General features: G+C 36.9%; 1 protein-coding gene and 1 long non-coding RNA gene across 2 annotated transcripts in view; one reads left to right on the top strand and one right to left on the bottom strand.

Annotated features, from left to right (window-relative positions):
• LOC134006179 (zinc finger protein 208-like) overlaps positions 1 to 24,068 on the top strand; it is a 1,001,836-nt gene that overhangs the window by 357,780 nt on the left and 619,988 nt on the right. The gene's annotated exons all lie outside the window — the stretch shown is intronic.
• On the bottom strand, positions 1,207 to 8,436 carry LOC134006214 (uncharacterized). Its single transcript, XR_009927925.1, has 4 exons — positions 8,268 to 8,436; positions 7,894 to 8,001; positions 7,571 to 7,736; positions 1,207 to 1,264 (listed from the first exon to the last, which is right to left on the bottom strand). It is a non-coding gene; the product is annotated as an uncharacterized LOC134006214 (long non-coding RNA).

The following is a 24,068-nucleotide window of genomic DNA, read 5'->3' as shown; positions in this document are numbered from 1 at the left end:
TTAATATATATGTGTTGTGATTTCATTTAAAGAGTCGCCTCATTCAAAGCTGTACTTTTGGTTTCCTGCCCGTCTCTTCTGTGTGATCTTCTTCTTTTTTTTTTCTCTTCGTAGTAGATATTTATTTTCTTTGTCGTCACTTTTCGATCAACTTCGGAGGACTCGTGCGATCCAGTGCCTTATAACGTTTTCTTCAACCTCGACTTTTTATTTCTGTCGTCTTTGAGTTTGAGAAACACTGCTGTACAGAACAAAAAGGCTGTTTATTGTTGTTTGTTTGTTGGATTTTTTCTATGCGGTTGAATAAATAAATAAAAACTTTGGTTCAAATGCTGCTTGGGATCATTTTTGTCTTTTTTTTGTGCTTCCAGACTGAAAAACTCTCTCTAGCTATGACAAAAAATAACATAGCCATAGAGAAAAAAACATCTACTGTTTCATATTTTATCATTTATATCTTTAAATCACACTCTACAGCAGTATTATTCGTCATTTGAAGTCTGTCCATCTTCCATGTGGATTATGTGATAAACCTTTCACGCTTGAGGAAATTAAGAATACAATTAATCTTCTAAAAAAACGACAAATTTCCCAATATTGATGTTCAGAATTTTACAAATCATTTGCTAATGAACTGGCTTCTTTTTTTAGTCTTTATAGAAAGTGTAGAAAAAGACAAACCAACATGACTCAAAGGTTGACGACTTTATTATGTTAAAATTGTTTTTTTTGACATATTTTTGTATCTACATATAAAAACCACAGTTACACTTTACATAAGATAAAACTTTTAAATAAAAGGAACTGTGGTGATAAATTATTGTTTTGAGTAATACAATAATTATTTTCGCAGATAATAAAAAGTGTTGAAAGAATGTTAAACAGCATACATTTCATTATGAAGAATAAGAAGCTCTTCACTGTAGCAGATATAAACTCTGCACTTATTCTTCTCACAGGTTTTACTCTGTTCACCCTTCAGATCTCAGGATGAGATTTTGCCTCATCAATGAAGAGTTATTGCAAAGTAAGATATCCACATACACAGTAAATTAATAAAAATAAAAACATGAGAAAAATAACAATTTCATTTTTTATTCGTGAAAACTAAAATAAAAAATAAAAAAATGTTCTCATCCCACATGAATCATGCTTTTCCTGATGTATAATTTTAGCATTTTATTATAAATAGCGTTAAAAACTGGTTGGTATACAGGGAGAATATTGTAGTTTAAAAGGAGCAAAAAAGTTACTGTAAGATAAACTAAAACACTGTGCGGCAGCTGGGCTGATTATTATACTTCAGTGGTTTTCACAATCTCTTCATGACGGTTGATGAGCTCAATGATGAGTTTGTCTACTTTGGTCCAACGATTCAGGTCCTCCCATCTCAGGTGAGAGGGAGGAGAATGGATACCAAAACCTGAGACCCATATCTGTAAAATCCAAAGTTCACAGATTATAACAACAATCATCATTTAAGTTAGAGAGAAAGAAAGAAAGAAAAAAAATGAGAATGAAAGAAAGAAAGAAATGAGAAAGAAAGAAAGAACGAGGTGGAGAAGAAAGAAAATCTGGCCTCAAATCTGATTGAGGCCAGTCTGAATACTGACCCACTGCTACTGTAAATTAAGTGAGACACAGTTTTTAAATACAAGTAAGATGAAACATGTACAAAAGGCTAAATTAAATTCAGAGGACTTACCTGCTGCGAGATGTGTCGGCCATTTCATTAGACTGCACAGGTAACGTTTGTAACTCATTGACAGAATCCTGATCTGGCTTATCAGCTGCTTCACAGTACAAAGTACAAGTATAAAGTACAGTGGTGGTTCCTGAAAGCAGGATTTGTGATTTATCTCAGGGCTGAGTGATACAGGGGATTAGGTTTTGATGGCGAAGCAAACCTGTAAATGGTATCACCAAAATCAACCTGGGACAGAAAAAGGCCAACAACTAGATGCTTTCTTGAAGCACTGGATAAACAGGACTGGAACGTGTACAGAAAGCCTAAAATGAATTTCAGTTTCTTTGAGAGATAGTCAATGTGATTTTCGAAATTATGCCACAATTTTAATTATGTTATGTACAAAATAAACTGAATTTCAAATGTACAAATGACTTGGCACATAAATAAACATTACACTTAATATGGTGATTTAGCTCTATTTTTCTAAGATGAGGTTCCCTTAATAAATGTGATCATTATTCCATGACATACAGCAGGGTAAGATAGTTCAGTGACCAATCATCAATAACTTTTCAGAACATATGCTATCCATTGTCAGTTAATGCAAATTTAAATGACATTTTGAATGAAGGAATTGTACTTGCACTGAAGAACTGCTACTTTTACCTAATTAAAATATTTGAATTTACTGAATATCTTGGGATTTACATTACAATGATGTGCAGAGACTTTTCAAGTGGCAGGGGCCAAACAAAGTAAAAACAGAAGAAAAAGAACACCTTCACTGTCCTCAGTGTAAAGGTTATGCTAAGTTTAGGAGTACTCGAACCAATCAGAAAGTCAGAGACGGTAGTCTTGACTGAGAGTCTATAACTCATAGCCTCAAACCACAGGAAGAGGAAGTTCTGAACTACATTATATTTAAGCTGCAGTCAGTCTAATATTCAGTCCGCAGCAAGACATCATGGAGGTCACAGCTCTCTGCTTCAGACTGTGTGAGTACTAACTTGTTATGGTTTCTTCTCTTTCATAAGCTTAAGTCTTATACATCAAAGAATCTCTGTCTGATGTACAACTGTGTTCCTTTGTTTATCCAGTGATGCTTCAAATCATTCAGCTGGGGACACAAAGTCAGAAAGGTGGTAAGTAACAATTCCAAAATCAAAGAGATATTTTATTTGTTATTTCTTTGTTTTTTTGAACAATTCAATCATCAACTCTATCTTACAAAGAAACCCAAATTAAACTGTTTATGTCGTAAGGTGGATACACCTACAATCATTTGTTTGTTTTTTTGGATGTTTCATTTGGGACACTTTTTAAATAATAATTTCCTCTCAGTTTCAGATGCAGTTTTTCTTTGTATCACTCCAAACAGACAGCAGCACTTTCAATTAGCCTCCGTTTCTCTTAACTGTGATGGAATTGATGACTCAATTCAGTTGAGAGGAATTAGGACTAATGACAAGTTTACGCCAGCATGTCAAATTAAGAGGACACAAACAGGGCCCTTCTGCACCTTTGCTAGAGCCTATCCTGGAGACAGTGGAGAATACTGGTGTGAGACTGATAGAGGAGGGAGAAGCAACAGTATCAGCATCACTGTGACTGGTACAGTTGATTCATTGTGTTTCTAAAACCACTTTATATCCCTTTTGAACTAATTATCTGTTTCACGCCGAGTATGTCCAGCATGACACTTTAATTCATTCTATAATATATAGAATTGTTTGTTCTCAGATTAACATGTTCAAGATGATCAGGTTTACTGTAAATTTGGTAGATTTTATCAAATGTTGCCAATATACTCAATGAATGAGAAGACAGCTCAGCACTGTCATTTAACATTTTATTATCATTCATGTGAGGTCAGGGTCAAACCAGAACCTTTCTATGTTTAAAGGTGTGTGTGTCTGTGATGAAATCTAAAATCATTTTTTCAATTATAATACAATATCACAAATGAACTATGGTACCCCTGCCTAGCGCCTACTGATAAGGTATGTGGTTATTATCATATATATATATATATATACATTATTTTTCTACTGTGTTCTGTCTAAATCTAAAGTATATTGAGTTTAATGAACATATTTCTAACTTCTTTTCAATATACTGTTCAGCTGGTTCTGTGATCCTGGAAAGTCCTGTTTATCCTGTGATGGAGGGAGGTGATGTGACTCTGCGCTGCAGAAACAAGGAAAACGCCACCAACCTCCGAGCTGATTTCTACAAAGATGGAGTCCTCATGCAGCGCAGTCCTGTAGCAGAGATGACCATTAACAGTGTTTCCATGTCTGATGGAGGACTCTACAGGTGCAGCATCTCTGATGTGGGAACATCACCAGAGAGCTGGTTGGCTGTCAGAGGTGAGAGATAAGAGTGTTACAAAATAAAATAAAGATGATTTCTTCCCTGGTTTTATGGCCTGAGAACATGCAGATTATACATGATGATGGTAAGCCTACTTATGAGAAGTGCAGTTGATTGACATTCAGTAGAAAACTTAAATAAAAGTTTGCTTGAAAAAGTAGTTTAGCTTTGTCATTTTTCCCTTTTCTCCCAATTTTATACTGTTACTGCAATAGTGTACATACAACATATTTGTAACATTTTCTCAATATGTTGTATTATATCAGCTGGTTCTGTGATCCTGGAGAGTCCTGTTCGTCCTGTGATGGAGGGAGACGATGTCACTCTGCGCTGCCGAGACAAGAAAAACTCCACCAACCTCCGAGCTGATTTCTACAAAGATGGAGTCCTCATGCAGAGCAGTCTTGTAGCAGAGATGACCATTAACAATGTTTCTAAGTCTAATGAAGGACTCTACAAATGCAGCATCTCTGATGTGGGAACATCACCGGAGAGCTGGTTGGCTGTCAGAGGTGAGACATAAGAGTATTATCTAACTAAATGAAGATTGGAAGAAATGAAAATTTTTTCTATTTGTATGGCCAGAATTCATATAGATTATACATGATGATATGAGAAGTCAAATTGTTTGCTGTTTGGTAGAAACTTGAGGGAATGTGCCTACTAAGTTTGCAAAAAGTATCTTGCCTTAATTATGATCTCATACGTATGTGAGAATAAAGAACATAGATATATGACAAAGACCAGACCGTGGGGGTCTGTGGGTACCATAGTTGGTAGGATAACGGTTAAATAAATGTTTAATGTATCACATCTTCCTTGTAATGTTGTAACGTGAAATTCCACTCTTGGGATCGATAACGTCTCATCCTTTTTTTTCTTATAGTCTTTGCATATCACAAAGACACTCAGAGCTCTTCTTCAGACGACACCTCCCATTACTCCTGTCATATTTACCTCATCTTAAGGGCTGTGTTCACCATTGTGATGGTGGCTCTGCTGCTGCTGCTGGTGGGACTACTTCACTGTGGAAAACTCAAAGTTGCATAGAAAAAAGTTAAATCCACTCACTATCTTGTAAGATTGGAGAAGATTGTCTGCTGCGTATGTGGCATGTGTTCTAACCATTCAACCACCTGTGTGCCTTCCTGATGGAGTTTTGTTTATTTTAATTTTATTTCTCATATGTATACTTATCATGTTTATCAGTTGGTAGTATTGACTAATTGTTGATGATGAGGCAGTCACAATATAGCAGCTTGTACACCACAACATTTTATAAACACGTATTATAATGATTTTTATTTTAGAACTGCAACATAGCGGTAGCATAAGCTGTTAGAGTTTCTTCCCATGTAGGTATATTTGTATGTTGGCTGTTGAGGTTAAAGTCAAAAGTTGAAAACCACAGAGGCAGACGTGTTATTTTTTTTAAATGCGTCATCAGTCTTCATCTATGTTATTTTAGATGCTTTAGATACATGTGATCATTTGAGTTTCTAAGACAAATGCACATAATGTAAAGAAACTTAAAGAGTTAAACGATCTGGGTATAAATCAAGGTATTAAATATTCACACTAGATTCACACAGATTAGCAGGTTACACTATGCAATGAAATGTATTGCTTTGCAGTCTGTCTGCAATGCTATTTATATTAAAATGGAGAAATAAAACAACAGTATCTGGAATGGCACAGGTTACAAAGTTTAACAGCAGTTAAATACAAAAATACAATAAACATAATAAAGGTGCATACTGATGGTACAGGTTAATGCAGCATGTGCAGAAAGAGTGTACTGTGCAAACTTGCCATGTTTAAAGTCTTATGTTTATAACAGCATTACAGAGTAATGTAACAGGGAATATAGATAAAAATATAAATACAAGGATTTAATTTGGGTTAAAAACAGTCTGAATGCCTGTGGGAAGTGCTGTTGGGTTGTATGGACTGCTGCAGATCATTTTCTTTTAATAAGGAGAAAGGTGTTTGTATTCTTCAATAAAAAAATCATTTGAAAAACATTTGTGTATAGACTATATTCTGGTGTGGATTTCCCCTCACAAGAAAAAATGTGTTGCAACAAAAAAAAAACCTCCAGTGTAATTAGATAAGTTCTTAGTTACTTAAAATCTGTCAAAAGTTGGGTGAGCTTTCCTCTGGACAATCTGGTCATGACGGACTCAGCAGGATCAAATTCAGTCAGAACTGCCATTCAACATCCAACCTTCTCTGGAGAATATGTTGATTTTTTTTAAAGTCTGGGCAGGATCACATTCAAAATGTCCACTGGGATCTCCAGAGGCTCTTGGAGAATCAGCTGTTCATCAAAGCTGAGAAATGGAGTTCTATGTTCAGGAGGTGTTGTTCCTCGGCCTTATTGTGACAGCTGAGAAATCAGAGATGGATTCCTCTGAGGTCAGTGAAGTCTCTGTATAAACACAGACAGTCCTGTTGCATGGTCTAGAGCAACAAAGTCTATGCTTTCAATTTGTTGGCATAATTCCATGTCTATAAAAATTAGCACAAAGATGGAAAACCCTCTTAATACTTAATACATACCCACATAATAAACTACTGTTTGGTGTTAAAAAAAAAGATGCTTCCAGACCGAAAAACAAAAGACTAGAAAACATTCAAAGCAAAGATGTTCATCAGTTAAAGGTGCAGTGTGTAAATTTTATTTTAGCAGCAGTATCTTTCGTCATTTGAAGTCTGTCCATCTTTCATTTTGGTTACATGATAAACCTTTCACACTTGAGGAAATTAAGAATGCAATTGATCTTCTAAAAAACAACAAATCTCCAGGTACTGATGGACCGATTTAGGAATTTTACAAATCATTTGCTAATTTGCTGGCTTCTTTTTTAAATGCAGAAAAAGACAAACCACCATGACTCAAGGGTTGATGACTTCATTATGTTAAAATTATTTGGTTTTTTTACATTATATTTTTGTATCTAGATAAAAAAAAAAAACTGTTACACTTTACATGAGATAAAACTGTTTAAAATAAAAGGAAATGAATGTTTTGAGTAATACAATAATTATATTCACAGATAATAATACAAAGTGCTGAAAGAATCTTAAATAGCATACATTTTATTTTTGAACAATACAAACCAAAGAATAAGAAGCTCACTGTAGCAGATATAAACTCTGCACTGATTCTTCTCACAGGTTTTACTCTGTTCACCCTTCAGATCTCAGGATGAAATGTTTCCTCATCAATCAGAGTTATTGCTAAGTAAGATATACACATGTACAGTAAATTAATAAAAATAAAAACACGAGGAGAAAAATAACAATGTTTCATTTGTTATTTTTGAAAACTTTAAAATAAAATAAAAAATAAAAAAGTTTTTCCTGATGTATAATTTTGGTGTTTTCAAGTTATTATTCACATTCAGCATTTTAGCATTATATATTCCTCACTCACATCTCACGGTTGGTGATAAAAGTTGGTAAATAGGGAGAATAAAGTTACTGTCAGATAAACTAAAACACTGTGTGGCAGCTGGGCTGATTATTATACTTCAGTGGTTTTTACGATATCTCCATCACAGTTGATGAGCTCAACGAGGAGTTTGTCTCCTTTGGCCCAACGATGCAGGTCCTTCCATTTCAGGTTAGAGGTACCAGGAGAAAGGAGGACAATACCTGAGGCAAATATCTGTAAAATACAAACAGATTATAACAACAATCATCATTTAAGTTCAGAGAGAAACAAATGAGAAAGAAAAAACAATGAAAGAAAGAAAGGAAAAAAGGAAAAAAGAAAGAAAGAAAGAAAGAAAGAAAGAACATAAATGAATAAATCAGAGACTTACATAGACTTTCTCCTCAGCTTTGAGTGTAATTGACTCCTCAAATGTTAACATGATGGGGTTTTGGTCGTTGAGCTTCACTCGTAACTTCCAGCCTTCCAGTTTCAGGTCCTGCAGGAGAGAAATTGGACACAAGAAGGAGGATGAAGGAAAAACAAACAAGTTAATGTTACAGTGTTAAATCCATGAGTGTTTAAACTGTTCACATGAAAACAAGAGAAAGTAGATTCTGAGGTAAATACTGTAGAGGGTCGTTAGCTTGGCTTTAATGGTCCATTTAAAATAATCCTGGATACACTTCATCAATGTAGAGCTACTAAACCTAACAGAACATGTTCTCATGTTTATACACAGTTCATCCACACAAACACCATCACCTCTTTAGACTTGTTGGTGAGACGGAGATATTTTCCATTTGGGTCGATCTTCACAAAGAACTCTGTGGAGTTTTTGCCAGCTGGTTTGGTGTCATTATGTTGGCTTACATCTGGCCTCTGTGGGAGACAACACACACACACACACACACACACACACACACACACACACACACACACACAAAAGAGTGACGGTTAACACATTTTCCTCTTAAGGTGTTGAAGTTAATTTCTTAAGTTGAAATTTAGATATTGGTAATTGTTGTGTTTTAAGGATGTTGAGGATAACCATCAGACTATTGGCGCTTTTCCACTACACAGTTCCAGCACAACTCGACTCGGCTCGACTCGACTCAGTTTTTTTTGCGTTTCCACTAGGGAAAGTACCTGGTACCTGGTACTTTTTTAGTATCTGCTATGGTGAGGTTCCAAGCGAGCCGAGCCGATACTAAATGTGACGTCAACAGACTGCCGGCCACTGATTGGTCAGAAGAGTTGTCGCTGGAAGAATCATGAGCCGTCCCACACAAGAATCAAACCCGGCATTTTTAAATACCGGCAACAGCGTTACAGCCATACGGCTCAATTTTCTTGCTTTGTGTGAGACAAAAAGCCTCATACAGCAGCAAGTACACCATCGCCTCCATGTCCTCCATTGTTTATGTGTTTTGTGTCGCATATAAAGCGAAGTCACGGCAGTTTCGTAGAGCCGTGCCCACATTGAGTAGGTACTTTTTTGTAATGGAAAAGGTTGTTCCTTGAACCGTACCGAGCCGAGTCGAGTCGAGTCGTGCTGGAACTGTGTAGTGGAAAAGCGCCATATGGAGCAGACGGTCCTGGGAGTCTTTGCCATAAAGAAAGAAGGTGCAGAACCAACAGAAAAGTGGAAAATGTTGGAATAATAAGTGCTTCATGACTTTGGTAATGTTGCAAATGCACTGGTCATTTTATTTGGCCTCTGTACTCACTGGACTTGAGCTCCCCAACAAACCTGAAGTACACATTTGAGGTTCTGCAAAACTTGTGATGGAACTAGATGGCAACAACCTCTCAAGAAAGGCCCAAGTGTTAAAAAACAAACTATTTGAAGGACAATTTTAGACAAGACAATCCAAGTTGAATGTCGAACACTAAAGACTGGTTCATGTTCTGAAGAAGCACAGAGGAAAACTTGGAGGAGAGGTGTCATCCTCAACTATGGAAGAAACTGTTTTTTTTACTCTGCATGTTGAACTGTGATAATAAGGAATATAATACTCTTGGTTTCAAATGATTGGTGAATCTTTAACAGACTTTCAAAATGTTCACAATAGAAAAAGAATGAGAGTAACAATTAGAAATTATGCGAGAGGTTGAATTTTAAGCTAGTTAAAGTTGTAGCAAGAATAGAATAGAGTGAGTGCACAGAGACAGACACAGGCACTATTAACAAGTTTTGTGATTTAAAAGTTGCTCTGTGATGAATTCAACATGACATGGGACTGTTTTTTTTTTTTTTAAAACAATGAATTATTGTATTAACAAGTACTGCCTTACCTAATATCTCTTAATCCTTTATGCCATGTCGTCCCATTGTTGGTAGTTTAGTATTTTTAGAAAAACAAAATAAGATACCAATGAGCCCAGTTATGGAACAGAAATTTGTATTTACTTACTGATTCTCTGTCTTTGCCCAGATACAAAACTAAACTCAAATAAACTAAAAATGCTCTGATTACAAAAGATTGTGTTACATAATTAGGATTTTGTAATGTTTTGTGAATTTATTATTATTTTTCTTTCGTTTTGTATTTAACTTCTATTTAAATTCTTTGCTGTTTTTTTCTTTATTTTATTTTGCATAGTTTGTACGTAATATTATTTAGGTAAATTAAGTTTATTTTTGTAATTTCACTTTGCATTGGTATTGTGTTTTATCTCTTATAGGTGAGGTTATAAGATAAACCCAGACTGTTTTTCTATCTCAACCGCACATATTTTCTTTTTCTTTATGTTGGTATTAAAGGATTTAATTAAAGCAACAGAAACAGCATTATGTTACATTCATGTGTGTCAGTCAAGTTAGCTGAACATTAACCAGTTAATAAGTTTACCCGATCATGTTGGAATTACTTAATGCAGTTTTTTGGGTACACATAAGTAAGTTATTGCTATTTGAGTTATACTACTTAGTTATTTCTAACATAACTCAGTTTCTTGGAAATTGTTGACATAACTGTATTAAGTAAGTTCAACAAATTATTTCATTATGATCACATTAACCTCTTTTTGATTTGAGTCCAGCTGATTCTTTACTTCTTTCTCTCTGTTCTGTTTCTCCAACTGTGAATGAAGAGAGACATGTAGAAAGACTAGATGAGAGACATGCTGTTTTTTAAGACATGGTTTAATTATACAACACAATCACAGCTAGGATAGAAACTCAAGGCTACTTAAAGGTCTGATTCATTCAGCATTTGAATTGAAGTGCAAGTACATGTTTGGGTTTTGGTCTCAGTCTTGACTTGGACTCCACTAAGTATAATCTGGACCACACAGAGAACATAAACATATGTTCTATATGTGTGAGAACACAGAAGACATCTACTGTTGGATGTTAGATGTGTTTAAAGGTTAGTTGTTTTGTAATTATTTTAACAGGAAAACTGAAAACAAGCAAGTGGCTGGCTGGAAAAAAAATACAAATATGAACCTGGTTCTTCCTATACTATCCATGATCTTGTTTTGTCTTCTCCTGCCCTTTTGTGACTTTCTACATTATTAATTTAATCACACACTTCCATCCATTCCCCCCTTATACATTTAGTATTTGTGTGCTCCCTGCTTCTTGTGAAGAAGTTTTAGTTTTATTTCTTTATGGAAATATTTAAGTTGCTTTTGGTTGCAAATGTGTTTTTTCCTCTTTTCTTTTTTTCACTTTGTTCTGTTCTGACACTGCTGGACTTACTGTGAGAGTCTCTCCATCTGTTCCTGCTGCATTGAGAGGCTGCATTTCAGTATCATCACTTTTAGAAAGCTTCTTATTTCCTCCTCCTTCAGTTTCATCCCAGCAGCTCTTGGTCTCTGTGTAAAAACAAAGGCAGTGATATTATAGAATAAAAGACTTTCATCGCAGGAAGTTTGATGTCATTCTAATATGAGATACAAGTCTGACAATTAGATTGTAAGTACTCAATGAATCAAAATATTTAAATAAAAAAAAACTCTGTAACAGGCACTACAATTCATTTGTGACTTACTGATCATGTTTTGTCTCCATTTCCACCCAAAATAGAAAACTGCAACAATAAACACGATGCAAACAACCAAAATAACAGCCAAACGGATGATGACAGGAAAACAACTGGACTGGACCTTTAAGAAATCATCTGCAAATGATACAACACAAAGAATAACATGTAATTTATTTAACACTGGACTTCAGCTATTTGAAAGTAAAACCAACATGTGAGAATAAAATCATATCTTTTACCTGCAACAATAATGTATGTCTCTCTGGTCTGGTTGATCTTGTTCTGTCGGACTTTACAGCTGATGCTTTTGCTGTGTCTCTTCTCCACAGTCACTCTGCTGCTGACATTATAGAGACCATCAGGACCTCTGACTGTCTTTGTAGGTCCAGCAGAGAGGAGGTTTCCCTCACTGTCCAGCCAGAACACATCAGGCTCTGGATGCCAGCCTTTAGACTCACACTGTAACACCACTCCTCCTCTGAATCTGTCAATACCTGCTAAACTGATGACAGGCGAGGAGACGGCATCTGATGCTGAGGGGGGAAAAAACATTATACAGCGGTAAACAAAAACATTCACCAAATAAATAGTTAAAAAAGATGCCCAAATATAAATGAACAACTACTGTATATTGTGGTTGCATGTGTATATATTGCTTTTGTATGTATGTATTGCTGTGTTTGATTCCCTGCTGGCTGTACAACAAATTGCCCCTCATGGGGATAATGAAGTTTACTAATCTAATCTAATCTAAACTATAAAGCTAATTTAATATGGTAATGTATGTGTTCTGTGTCTGATGAACAGTTTCCTAAATCCACAACTGTCTCTCCTATTGGACCATCAATCACAGATGGTTCACAAAGTACTGATGGGTTGTCACATATCTGACTGTTGCCAGTGATGAAGTTGGAAATTCAAAAACATTTGTAGCCATGAACACTGGCTGTATTTGATGTCAGTGTTGGTTTTTCTGGGAATTTAGAAATGCAGTATCTGTTGAGGTTTTGGAGCCACAATTACACAGCAGTACTCAGTCCTGTAACACTATAGTGGTTGCACTCTAGTAAATCTGCTGATTTATGAGAGTACAGCTAACAGACTATCTATAGCCATTGTTTAGAGCAATAGACACTTTTCATGGCAGATGTTTTGATGTTTTGGTTATAAAAATAACCTAGCAGTTTTAAGAGTGTATATCATGTTATACCACATTGTCATTCATTGTGTTAAATGACAGTAGCATTTCTATCCCATGTTTTCACTAGTTTATAACATTTAATTATGCAATACATATTTATTTGTTGTATTAATAGTTGATATTATCATTTTAAACTACTTTATGGCATTTTAATGTATTTCCAGGCACATTGCCTGTATACTGTAGACATTTTAAACATCTTATCCTGTTTTTTTAACTTAAAAATTAAAAACGAAAAAACTGGTGCTGCTGTTAATAATAATAATAATAATACAAGTAAACATTGTTGCATTTTTTTCAGTGTTTGTAAAAAAACAAAAAACTAATTTAATGTTGTACCAATGACATATTCAAAATAAAATGATGTCATTTTTTCTTTGTTGTTGTATTTCTGAAGTAAAGGAAATGGACATAAACTTCTGTGTTATACTAAATTACCTTTTTTTCTAAGGTATATTCGTATGAATCACAATGAGAATGAATTACTGGCTTTATTCTTGAGTACTACTAATAAAAGGACATAAGTAATGTTAATGTACATAAAAAAGCCTTTTAGAGAACTTAACTTAAACTTTTTGCTACTTTGAAAACCGCAAACGTCTTTGACCCATACTACTACCTACCGGCTAATTCTCTCCCCCGTAACATCCATTTACTGAGCTGATCTCTATTTAAACCTCATTTAAACTGTGGTTTAAGGACTATGGTTGTACCCTTCTTTTTAAGAAAAATTGCTGAAAACTGTGTTGATTCTACCAATATTGGGGTTTTTTTGCAAAGATATCACCAATCCGTACCAAAAACAAAGAAATGTTTCCACTTACCAACAATAAGCTCAACAAAAGATTCTTTGTTGACGTGTGGAATGTAGCATTTGTATTTTCCCTCATCAGAAAGTTTCACTTTAGAGAGTTTCAGTGAAACGTTTCCCTGCTTCAGCCTGTCGATGAACACTGATGTTCGCCCCTTATAGGATTGATGTTTAGTACCCATGACTTCCTGACCAGCACGGCTCACATGGACAAATATGGGGTCCAAATCAGATCTCGTCCACTCCACTGTCAGGGCAGAAACATCCTCTGCAGGTTTCAGTTGACATGGCAAAATGATATCACCGCCAACTGTTGCCACTATTGGCTGAGATGAACCAATTAACTGGGACTGACCTGGAAAGAAACACAAATGTTAATTCCTAAGAGCTAGAAAGTTAAATCTGTTCATCTCTTTGAGACTATTTTCATTTAAAATCAATTAGAAGTGTGATGTCTGCTGTCCATTGGACATCTAAAAGACAGAGAGCAGTTTGCTGACAAGTAAACACCCATATATCAAAGGTTTTCATATTTTTCATCAATGTAATGTTTAGTACATGGCCATCTGTCCACATAAGATGAATCCTACTGAGTTTGGTGACCCTCTGACTTTTCCTCTAGTGTCACCATGAGGTCGACATTTATAGTTTTGATTGAAATGCCTTACCCACTGTTGGATGGATTGCCGAAAAATTTGATACAGATATTCATGTTTCACTGAGGATAAATTATAATAACGTTGGTGATAACTTATATCTACACAATCATAAAGTCAAAATTAACCTGAGTCCATATGAGTGTTTAAGTTACCTCTACAACAGTGTGGCAGGAGAAGATGGAGAACCAAAACACAGAGGATTTTGAGTGCAGATTGAAGGGACGGTCTGTTAATCTGGTGAAACATCCTGCAGTTCTGAAATTTGGAAAGAGGTCAGTGATACAATAAATGGAAAATATGTTTTAGATTGGGTATTGGGTGTTTGATTCCTGAGTAGGCTTAAACATTGTTTTTTAAATCTCTGCTGTTTTGTGGACTCGGCTAACCCAATTTTCTTTTGGAATTAATAAAGTCTCCATGTGGTCGGGCTACACAAAACAAAAACAAAAAACCACCATCTTCATCATCATGATATTGGGGTTGTGCATCTCTGGACGATACGTATCTCGATACACTACCAACGATCCAATACATTAAAGATACATTAGCAGCAACTACCGATGCGATACGATACGATTCATTCCCCAATCACAATGCATCTCGATTTCATCCCAAAATTACTAATCTATTCACAAATGCATTTGCATCGTGCCCATGTGTATCCTTCTATCGATACGAATCGGTTAATCTTCCTATCCTTACAAAATATATGTACTCTTTTTATTGATTCTCTGTTTGAATTCAGACATTCCCTGGCAAAATGCTTAATTCCTACATATATAAAAGTCAAACTTACAAATAATGGCAACATGTTCATTAATGGAGTTAAATTTTCACTTCTCCTATAGAAAGTTCTGTTGCCGCCCAAGCGTATGCAATCTTTTTTTTTTTTTTTTTTTTTTTTTAGATTTTGGGCTTTTTTGCCTTTATTTATGTAGTATCTGGCAGAGATGCTGACAGGAAACAGGGAGAGAGAGAGGGGAATGACCTGCAGCATAGGTCCCTGGCCCGGATTCAAACCAGGGACGCAGAGATTATGTGGCATGCACTTTAACCACTCGACCACCAGGGCGCTTCACAAATGTATGCAATCTTATCTACATATTTTGAAATTAAAGTGCAGTTATACTTTCACTTCTGTTTCCAGCACTGTTTCTTACTTATTTTTAAATATTTTGGCACTGCTGGACATCTTTTAGCCTTTATCATAATCCTCTCTATGACACAAAATTCATATCCAAACCATAGGCTGATTGAATGTTATAATAATTATCATATTACAATCACATGACCTTGGAAATGTGTAGTTACAGTTCATGTGTAGTTACAGTTTCTCTCACACAATGGTTTTAAAATATACATAATAATCTGTTTCAGAGTATTACTGCAGAGCCCAGTCTGAATATAGATCCACTGCTAATGTAAAGTGAGACAGAGTTTTGAAATACAAGTTAGATGAAATATGTACAAATGGCTAAATTAAATTCGGAAGACGAATTACCTGCTGCGAGATGTGTCGGCCATTTCATTAGACTGTATAGTTAAAGTCTGTGAATCATTGACAGGCTCCTGACCTCTAATTGCTCTGGCTTATCAGCTGCTGATTGGTTATGTATTGGATTGGGTGTGTATTTCCAACAAAGTAGTAACAGCCATGCTTTAATTCTCTTTGACTTCCATATTTGGCCATTCAGTGTTTTTCCTGCTATTGTATTGTTTTAAGTGTGGAACAACAGCAACAAAGTCACCATTAAAACCACATTAATAAGAAAGCCAAAGCTTGCAACACATAAATAAACATTAAACATAATATGGTGATTTAGCTCTTCTTTTCTAAGATAGTGGTTATGAGACTCATAGATATAAGGGTGCTAAACCTACAAGTAGGTTTAGAAGGGCATTATCATCCAGTATCCATCCTTTGAGTGCCATCTATCAGTGTTATGAAGGAAGTGACTTTAATTGTCAAGCAAAATGAATAAGAGTGGGAATAGCTCTACAAAATGCAGCATGCCAGATGAGGTGACTTCGTTCAGATTACGTTGATATAAAATGAGCATAAAATGATTTATTACTTGGTAGGGGAGAACGGTGTTGGTTGTCACACGAGTTGGTTGTCACATTCATTAGATATTGGTCCCTAGAGGGCACCGTTAAAAAATGTTAGCACTGAAAGTTTAAGAAATTAAGTTATATGTTACTTTCAAGGTAATTTCTAGAATAAACCACTTGACATTGAGGTGAGAGAACATTTAGTGATTTATATGTGAAAATGTAAATATCCAGCTCTTCAGTGTTTCTCTTCTATGCTTTTACATAATGAGTTTATAATAAAACAATCATTATCATGAAAAAGTATGAAGAGAGAGCAAATATTAGGTAGGCTACGCCAAAACATACGGTTGTTAGCTTTGCTGGTAGCAAAAAATCCCAGTTGGGGATGCTTGTCACATTCTGTTTGGGGTTGGGTGTCACCTGTTGACATATACATATATAGTGTGATATATGTAGTCCCTTCTTTCATTTAGTCAGAGTCAAAGTCAAAGTTTCTTTATTGTCATTACATTGTGAACAATACAACGAAATTAAAAGTGCTGCTTCACATTACACTCAATCACAGATCATACATAAATAAATACCTAAATAAAATAAAATCAATCAATAAAAACAAGAATATTGCACGTGGTGCTACATATATAGTGTTACTTACTAAGTGTGCAGATTTGCAGATTTAACTGACATTTTGAATGCAGAAGTTTTACTAGGTCTTTTGCAGCAATGATGTGCAGGGACTTTTCAGGTGGCAGGGGCCAAAAAAGTACACACTTTCACAGTCAACGGTATGGAATGCAGGTGTTTTACTTACACTGACGTACGGTTACTTTTACCTTCTCAAAGTATTTGAATTTACAGAATGTTTTTGCATAATGATCAGACTGATTTCTAGTTTTTTTGCAGCAATGATGTGCAGACAATCTACAGGCGGCAGGGCCAAAAAAAAGTTTAAAAAAAAAGAACACCTAACTTTAAGGATACTTGAACCAATCAGAAAGTCAAAGATGGTAAACCCCTCTTGACTGAGAGTCTATAAAACCAAGACCTCATACCACAGGAAGAGGAAGTTCTGAACTACATCATACTTAAGCTGCATTCAGTCTGATGTTCAGTCCGCAGCAAGACATCATGGAAGTCACAGCTCTTTGCTTCAGACTGTGTGAGTACTAACTTGTCATGGTTTCTTCTCTTTTTATTAGTTATAGCCGAGAACATCAAAGCATCTCTGCCTGATGTACAACTCTGTTCCTTTGCTTATCTAGTGATGCTTGAAATCATGCTGGGGACACAAGGTCACAAAAGTGGTAAGTAACAAATACAAAATCCAAGGGATACTCTTTTAATTAGTTTTTTCTTTGTTTGCATCAATCTTTAATCTAAAATCTAAAATTCCTACAATTTTGTATTGAACAGTTCAACGTTAATCAATTTGTGTTGCTGGTGAATACCTGCTTGTATCTTACAAAGAAACCCAAATTAAACTGTTTCTGTTGCAAGGTGGATGTACCTCTGAATGTTTCATTTGGGCCACACAAAAAATCCTCTCAGTTTCAGACGCAGTTTTTCTTCGTATCACTCCAAACAGACTGCAGCACTTTCAATTAGCCTCCGTTTCTCTTGACTGTGATGGAATTGATGACTCAATTCAGTTGAGAGGGATCAGGATTAGTGAGAAGTTTACACCAGCATGTCAAATTAAGAGGACACCAACAGGGTCCCTCTGCACCTTTGCTAGAGCCTATCCTGGAGACAGTGGAGAATACTGGTGTGAGACTGATGGAGGAGAGAGAAGCAAAAGTGTCGACATCACTGTCACTGGTACAGTATGTTTATTATGTTTCTAAAACCACGATATATCCATTTTGAACTAATCTGTTTCCCACCCAGGATGTCCTGTGGCACTGTAATTCATTCTATAATGTATAAAATAGTTTGTTCTCAGGTCAACTTGTTCACGATGATCTGATTTTTTGTAAACTTTTTAATCACACATTTTATATTTGTCCTAAATGTACTTTATATGTTTCAAGTTTTTAATTCTCCTATTAACATGGGAGTGGATACATATGCCTGCTTTATGCAATTGTATGTTTATTATTATTGAAACAATCCAGAACATAGAGCTCCTCTCTCCTCCTCTCTCCTCCTCCCTCTCTCTCTATCCATCCATCTATATATCCATTCCGGTTGAGGCACGGCATGTTCTCCCACTTTGAGCCTGGTTTTGAGGTTTCTTCCTGTTAAAAGGGAGTTTTTTCTTGCCACTATCGCCAAGTGCTTGCTCATGTGGGAATGTTGGGTCCCTTTAAAATTAAACCTGAAGAGTTCGGTTTAGACCTGCTCTATGTGTAAAGTGCCTTGAGATGACTCTGTTGTGATTTGGCGCTATACAAATAAAGATTGATTGATTGATTGAACAATGAAATACTGCATGCTCAAAAATCTGCTTTCAGGTATGATACCTGTTAGGAACTAGTTATATCCCCACACACACACACACACACACACACACACACACACACACACACACACACACACACACACACTATCTCTCTCTTACACACAACCACAAACAAACATAGCACAGAATGTAATAAGAGCAAAATACAGTCTCTCTCTCTCGCTCACTCACACACACACACACACACACACACACACACACACACACACACACGCTCATAAACACACCGCCGAGCAGAAGGACATTTCTGTATCAGTTGTATGTTTGGTATTTGAGACTCTGCTTGTTATCCTAAACGTTACTGCTGCATCACTTCCTTATGTCCAAACAACAGGCTGGGACAAGGGTCAAACACAACGTGGGCGTGTTAATCGCGTGTTAAAAACATCAATGCTGTTAAAATGAATTTGCGTTAATGCGTTAAATTTGACATATATATAATGTTTCTACTGTATTCTGTCTAAATCTGACATGTATTGAGTTTAGTAAAGGGCTTTAGTTTGCAGTCAGCAAATGATTTTTACTACTGTCTGACTTTTTCCAGTTTTCTACTGTGTTACTGTAACAGTGTGCATATAACATATTTCTAACTTCTTTTCAATATGTTATTCAGGAGGTTCTGTGATCCTGGAGAGTCCTGTTCGTCCTGTGACGGAGGGAGATGATGTGACTCTGCGCTGCAGAAATAAGGAAAACTCCCCCAACCTCCAAGCTGATTTCTACAAAGATGGAGTCTTCATGCGTAGCAGTCCTGTAGCAGAGATGACCATTAACAGTGTTTCCAAGTCTGATGGAAGACTCTACAGGTGCAGCATCTCTGGTGTTGGAACATCACCGGAGAGCTGGTTGGTTGTCAGAGGTCAGATATAAGAGTGTTTCAAAACAAAACAATGATGAAGCATCCTGGTGGTTGAGTGGTTAGAGCGTATGCCACATAATGGCAGTGTCCCTGGTTCGAATCTGGCCAGGGACTTATGCTGCAGGTCATTCCCCCCTCTCTCTCTTCCTGTTTCCTGTTGGCCTCTCTGCCAGTTACTGACTTAATAAAGGGGGAAAAAATTATATTTTCGTGGTTGTATGGCCAGAGTACATGCAGATTTTACATGATGATGTTAACCCGACTTATGAGAAGTACACTTGTTTGACATGCAGTAGAAACTTAAATAAAAGTTTGGAGTGTCTATTTGCACCCCTGGTACAAATAGCCTCGGCCACACAGCTGAGCTATTTGCACCCTAGACGTGTAACAATGTGAAAACATGGCGGACATTCATCTTCCACGCCAGCAGAAAAGGGCGAATTTAGAAAGGTTTCATCTCTAATGTTTGTTCTTAAGACATTTCTGGCGGGAAAGTTGTATTATATTTTCATAATCTTTCCTCAGTGAATGCATACAAGCGTCAGTTTGTCAGTTAGAAATTATTTGTTGCCAATATCTATCTTCTGTATTAGCAAACATATTGGGCTGTCACATCACTATGTAGGACCAAAGCGGTGGCGTAATGGGCAGCGTGTCCGTCATTAGTGCAGGAGACAAAGGTTCGAAACAGCTATTTATTGATGTTTTCAGCGGAAAAACTCTGCTCAGTTTGTTATATGATGGAAATCAAATCTTGACAGATAAGTCTATGGTTGCCATGGATACCAAATATATTTCAGACCTCTCAAGTCTCAGGCATTGGCCCTGACACACATGCATTTCAAGATGCTCTCACGCTTACACGCCACACCTGACATTTTTTCAGGCCGGGAAGTGATAGATCTCACCGGACAGAAATTATTATATGATATACAGAAGAGAGCAGCGACGTATATTTATCCCGCTGTCCCGGTGGGATACAGGAGGCTTCCGCATATCTCCAGACGCTCCCCTCCGACACTCAGTCCCGCAGGGTACTTAATGCACTCCTAATTGTACTGGGGTGCAAATAGCATACATTGATATTTGCACCAGGGGCTTTGCCATAAAAGTTTGCTTGAAAAAGTAATTCAGTTTTTGTGATTTTTCCCAATTTTCTTCTGTTGTTGCAACAGTGAACATATAACATATTTGTCACATTTTCTCAATATGTTGTATTGTATCAGCTGGTTCTGTGATCCTGGAGAGTCCTGTTCGTCCTGTGATGGAGGGAGATGATGTGAGTCTGCGCTGCAGAGATAAGGAAGACTCCACCAACCTCCGAGCTGATTTCTACAAAGATGGAGTCTTCATGCAGAGCAGTCCTGTAGCAGAGATGACCATTAACAGTGTTTCCAAGTCTGATGAAGGACTCTACAGGTGCAGCATCTCTGATATCGAAACATCATCAGAGAGCTGGTTGGCTGTCAGAGGTGAGACAAAACAGTGTTATATAACAAAATGAAAAATGTTTTTTTCCGGCTGTATGGCCAGAATTCATGCAGATTATACATGAGACGAAATTGTTTGCTATTTGGTAGAAACTTGAAGGAATGTGCCTTTTAACTTCTAAGTATTACTATTAGCTGGTTAAATCATTTCTAAATGTTTTTATCTTACCTAAATTATGATCTCATAAGTATGTGAAAATAAAGAACATAGAGATATGACAGACCAGACCTCTGGGGTCTGTGGTTACCCCAGTTGGTAGGATAAGGGTTAAATAAATGTTTAATGTATCACATGTTCCTTGTACTGTTGTAATGTGAATATCCTCTCTTGGGATGGATAACATCTCTCTTTTTTTCCCCTAAACTCTTTGTATGTCACAAAGACACTCAGAGCTCTTCTTCAGACGACACCTCCCATCACACCTGTCATATTTACCTCGTCTTAAGGGCTGTGTTCACCATTGTGATGGTGGCTCTGCTGCTGCTGGTGGTGGGACTACTTCACTGTGGAAAACTCTCACTATCTTCTAAGATAGTTTGGTCACAAATATAAATGAAGATGATGAAGCAGAAAACATGATATAGTGATTTGGGTTTGATGTTCCTCCAGTTAACATGAAGGCTGTTAGCATGCATTGTCTCTTCTGTTCCTGGTGAACCATCACACTTTAAATACATTTTATGATTCTCATATGTATACTTCTCATCATGCTTATCGGTTGGTAGTATTGACTGATTTTTGATGACGCACTCGCAATATAGCAGCTTGTACACCAGAAAGTTTTACAAGCACATATTAGAACTGTAAAATAGCAACATGAGCTGTTAGAGCTGTTTCTCATGCCTGTATATTTGTATGTTGCTATTATGGTTAAAGTTAAACGTTGAAAACCACAGAGGCAGACGTGTGAACTATTTTCAAAATGCACATTGAGTCTTCATTTGTGTTTTATTTTAGATGCTGCAGATACAGGCGATAATTTGAGTTTCTAAGACAAAGGCACATCATTTAAAGAAATTTACAGAGTAAGATGATAACTCTGGGTATAAACTAAGCTATTAAATATTCACACTAGATTCACACATATTAGCAGGTTACACTATACAATGAAATGTATTACTTTGCAGTCTGTCTGCAATGCTGTTTATATTAAAAAGGAGAAATAAAACAACAGTATCTGGAATGGCACAGGTTACAAAGTTTAACAGTAATATAATAAAGGTGCATACTGATGGTACAGGTTAATACAGCATGTGCAAAAAGAGTGTACTGTGCAAATGTGCCATGTTTAAAGTCTTATGTTTATAGCAGCACAACAGTGCAGTAAAAATATAAATACAAGGATAGAAATTGGGTTAAAACCAGTCTGAATGCCCTGTTGGAAGTGATGTTTGTATGCATTGTATGGACTGCTGCAGATAATTTTCTTTTAATAATGAGAAAGGTGTTTGTATTCTTCAATAAAAAATCCTTTGAAAAACATTTGTGTATAGACTATATTCTGGTGTGGATTTTCTTCTCAAGAAAAATGTGTTGCAACAAAAAAGAACTCCACTAAGTACTTTTCAGTACTTAGTTAAAATGTGCCAAAGTTTGGTGAGCTTTCATCTCGACATCCAGTATTCATGTTAAATAATGTTTCGACCAAGAGTCCCTGTAGTGGTTGTCAGGCTTCTGCGTTCTGGCCATCGCAGTACAATCTGCTCATGACAGACTCAATCGCCGAACTAAATCCATCTTTCTACACTATTGAGCGAGCTAAAGTGGCTATGGTGATTACTCACTTCACTGGCAGAGCACGGAAGTGGGCCAGACAGTCAACTGTTTGTTACACATATTTTGACTTTTCTGCTGCTCTCCAGTGAATGTTTGACCACAGAAAACCAGCATAGGGATCTCCTGAACCTCCATCAAGGAAGAGCTAGAGTGATTGACTATGCTATAGTATTCTGCACTCTGGCAGCTGATATTAGTTGGAATAATCATCATCTTGGTGACGCTTTTCTCCGTGGTTGAGCTGAGGACATTAAAGACCATCTTAACCCTCTTGATCTCCCTGCTGACCTGAATTCCCTGATTGCCCTGATAAAAATAAATAATATATACAAAAAACCTAAAAGTTAAAAAACGAAGCAAAATATGTAAGAAAATTATGCAGTTCCTTCCTTCTACTTCTCCTCCTCGTCCTCCTTCTTCATCTTAAACAAGTGCTGATATTTTTCTTCTCTGGTTGTTACAGAAGAGTCATGTTGAAGGCATCAGAGCATTGTCTCCCCCTGCTGGTGAAAGACCCAAATCCTCAACTCCACCACCTGCAACCACTGCTGCTCCCTCTGCACCTCCTGCAAATACTGCCACACCCAATGACCCCACCCCTCTCTACCTCTTCCTCCTCCTGCTGCTCCTCCTTCATCCTCAGACTCCGGCCCTGCTTGTTTGAGTTCCCTCAAAGCCCCGAAAGCCAACACGAATGTCACCTCCTCCTCCACCGCCGTCGCTGCTCCTCCTCCAGTGTCCGGCTCCACCTCCTCCTGCGCTGCCCCAACAGATAAAACAAGCACACTCTCTTACGCCTCCGCTATTGGCGCTCCTCTGAGTTCTCCTCCCTCTGCTGCTGCTGCTCCTCTGAGCTCTGAACCTCCCTCCGTCTTCATCTCCCCAATCCCACCTGCCCTCTCCTCTCCTCCCACCTCCTCCTCTTCTTCTTCCTCTCTTTCTCCTTTCCAAATGTTATCAGACCAAATGGATCAAATTCTGATAGTGAAATGAGTCATTTTGAGGCAGACAAATGTTCTGCACAGCTTTAAATTTGAAGCAGTTGCTTCTTTTTACCACTTGAGGGAGCCAAAGACCAAACTGTCAATGCAGATTTTAATGTGAAGCTTATTTTTCCTTTCAGGTATGAAGAAGGAGCAGGGAGAGAATCTGACTCCGGTGCTGCTAGTCGACCCACCAATCAACAACAGACCCATAGTACGGACCGCACACACATACACAAACATGATGACTCATCTCCACAGTTAAAAATGTAACA

The sequence above is a fragment of the Scomber scombrus genome, chromosome 23, assembly GCF_963691925.1.
Source record: "Scomber scombrus chromosome 23, fScoSco1.1, whole genome shotgun sequence".
Lineage (NCBI taxonomy): Eukaryota > Metazoa > Chordata > Actinopteri > Scombriformes > Scombridae > Scomber > Scomber scombrus.
Note: the sequence above shows the minus strand (reverse complement) of the source record. Positions and strands in the feature narration are given on the sequence as shown.